The sequence below is a fragment of the Triticum dicoccoides genome, chromosome 2B (genome assembly GCF_002162155.2).
Source record: "Triticum dicoccoides isolate Atlit2015 ecotype Zavitan chromosome 2B, WEW_v2.0, whole genome shotgun sequence".
Taxonomy (NCBI): domain Eukaryota; kingdom Viridiplantae; phylum Streptophyta; class Magnoliopsida; order Poales; family Poaceae; genus Triticum; species Triticum dicoccoides.
In genome coordinates this window covers 363028129-363031351 of record NC_041383.1, presented here as the reverse complement: position 1 = coordinate 363031351, position 3223 = coordinate 363028129, and the positions used below count along the sequence as shown (strand labels likewise).

Sequence of the window (3223 nt, the reverse complement as noted above, 5' to 3'; positions counted from 1 at the left end):
AGAGAGAGAGAGAGAGAGAGAGAGAGAGAGAGAGAGAGAGAGAGAGAGAGAGAGATGACCACAGGAACCTGGACGCACACGAAACCTCGTCGGACCATGCAAGGGGATACAACGCGAATGGCATGCATCCGGTCTGAGTGCACTTCATGTTCAACAACATCACATAGCATTGCAGTGCGCAGCACCAAGCCGCGCCTTGCTGATGGACATCTTCACTTTAAGATCCATGTACTCGTCCACATGCCCGCAGCATCATCAGCAACAGCAGATCTTGGCTAACAACGGACCACTCCGGCTCCACTCGCTCCTGCGCGGCGTGGCCGCCTTCGAGACCATCCTGTTGTTTGTTGCACCGCCCCCCTCCGCCCCGACGCTGCAACCTAGACCCCTTCTCTGCGCCACTGAGCGCACGCGCACCAGGAGCATCTGCCCTCGCCACATCGCTCGCATTGGCAAGTGATCGTGCTCCGGCGGTGGTGATGCCATCGTCATTGTCGTAGAGGTTGTTGCCGCAGCATCCGTGCTCCCCGAACAGGGCATCCTACTACGTCCGAGCAGAAACCGTGGCCCTGCCAAGGGGATACGCAAGCGCCGGCCGCAGAGACACCCGGTTTCCGCGTGGCCCGTAGCTGATCGACAACGTCTTCGACATAGTCATCGTCGGCCGCGGACGACCAGTTCGACGGGCTCGGGGCGATGCCGGAGCCGAAGCTGTGGCCGATCCTCACCAGGCCCGCCAGCACCGCAAAGAAGGTCAACGGAGATGAGGAGACCTGGGGCAGCGACAGCGAGTTGCCGACGGCCAGGGCGCGGCGGCGGCGGCGACAACTCGTGAAGCTGAGCGCCAAGCTTTAGAGGAGGAGGCCAGTGGACGCGCAGCCTCCATTGGAGGCCACTGTGGCCGTGCTACAGAGGCGACGCACGAGGTGGCGGCGCTGGCTGCAGGAGAGCCTCGTGGTGATGAAGGAGTGGGTTGACCCGGAAGCGGACTTCTTGGAAGTGGAGAGTATGGCGGAGATAATCGCGGCGAAGGACGATGTACGATCGGGCGTCACCGCAGGGCCTCAAGGAGCTGCTCGCCTGCTACCTGGCCCTCAACGCCGCCGAGCACCGCGACATCGTTGCCGCTTTCTGCTGCGCATGGCTCGACTACACAACCGGCACAACGGCACCACCTGCACCAAGCACAGCCCGCCGCCGTGACGGTGGGCCGACGCCAGCCAGGGACGCCATATCCCTCGACGGGAGGCGCTCATGGATGATCCTATCGAACGATGTTGATACCATCAGCAAAGTCCCCATCAGCAGAGCTTGCACCCCCCACGGCCTCCGTGTGCGCCTGGATCAACTCTTCCTCGCCCGTGCAAGGTCTGGCTAGAGCAAGACACACCACTCCTCTTTCGTGGTGGTGGCGGAGACCTGCAGCGTGGCCTTCTCGATGCAGGCGGTGGTGAGGCCGACGTTGTGGAAGAAGAAGGTGGTATTCAGGACGGGCAGGGGCGAGTAGGAGGAGTTTCGATTCTGGTGCCGCAGCGTGAGCTTCAGAGGCGAAGGAGGGATCCTTTTATAGGCGCATGCGGCGGTGGTGCATTACATCCTGTAGACGCTCGAACAATCCTGATTCAATGATGGTTGGACACGCGGAGAGAAGAGAGGGAACCGGCAGTAGAAACGGCAAAGTAAACAGCGGCAGAAGCAGCACCGCAGTCCCTGAAGATAAGACGACACCGCTCAAACAAACGACGCCGATTAGGCCACCGAGGACAGGCACGCAAAACGAAGACCAATGAAAACCCATGAAAACACCGTCGACAGGTTGTTGGAATTAGCTACCCATGCCTGCGCACCGCTTCGACCGATTACCATTGGCCAGTCCTATACGCAAGCGACACACCCCGATTCGGCTGTATGATTGCAATCATATCCATTGTCGTCTTGCCGTTGGAACCGTGCCGGACCTGATCGCTGCTTCGGGCAGTTCCAATTGGTCGGCCATCCAGCCACGCGGCACCTCTCAACTCGGCCGCATGCATGTAACACTGCGCCGACGACCGATTTACACATTTCTTCCCGATGTACGTGCTTCTCATGGCATGCAAAGATGCACGTACACTTTTCCTGCCACATACCCACGCTAGAGTGGCGCATACAAAGAAAGCAAGATTAAAAAGCCGCATGCTCGAACAACCTATATGCTATAGCGGCGTACAAAAATATTAAAAAGCTGCAGGCTCGAGCAACTTTCATGCTAGAACGGCACACAAAAGGAAAAGAAGATGCTAGAGCCACACACTGATGAAGTAAACATGTTCAAAAAATTTGCAAAACAAACTTATAGCCACACATGAGTTTTACCTCCCCACATCCCAAAGAAATGCACGTGTCACCAACCAACATCTTGAGAAGTTGCTTTCTTCCAAGTGGGTAAACGTGAGCGCAAAAATGCTACCAGAAATAGAGGCTTGGGTATTTCCCTGCCTGGGACCACCACTGATCTTGCCCAAGTGCATAATTTTGATGTGCAGGTTATCTATGAATAAATCGCCTTCATTTTAAATATGTAATTTTTGGACATCCTATTTCGAAGACCAGTGATACGTCCATTTTGCATCATGCTTTTATATCAATATTTATTGCATTATGGGCTGTTATTACACATTATATCTCAATACTTATGGCTATTCTCTCTTATTTTACAAGGTTCACTATTAAGAGGGGGAATGCCAGCAGCTGGAATTCTGACTGGAAAAGGAGCAAACGTTGGAAAGCTATTCTGCATAGCTCCAAAAGTCTTGAAACTCCACGAAACATCCTTTTGGAATTTATAAGAATTACACTACTGGAATCAGCTACTTTGCCATCTGCCAGCTCTTTGCCGTCTGCTAGCGGACGGCAAAGAAGCTCTTTGCCATCAGCTACCGAAAAGCAGACGGCAAAGAAACGATGGACGGCAAAAGAGGCCTTTGCCATCGGCCGGCTTACTGACGACAAAGATTCTTTGCCGTCAGCTAGCTGACGGCAAAGAGAGAGGTGGCCCCCACCCCCCGCCCGTTTAGAAAAAACTTAACGCCCCACCTCTTTGCCGTCTGCTAGCAGACGGCAAAGGGAGATAAAGGCGGACGACAAAGATCAGCGGACGGCAAAGAGCAGACTAACTAACGGCCCGCCACCAGATCTCCCCACCCATCGCCGACCCCGCCGCCCGGCGCCGCCCCTACCCCCC

The 3223-nt window shown here is 55.3% G+C and overlaps 1 pseudogene; it reads left to right on the top strand.

Annotated features, from left to right (window-relative positions):
* The first annotated feature begins 202 nt into the window (after positions 1-202).
* LOC119360874 lies at positions 203-1378 on the top strand (annotated as a pseudogene).
* Positions 1379-3223: the final 1845 nt, after the last annotated feature.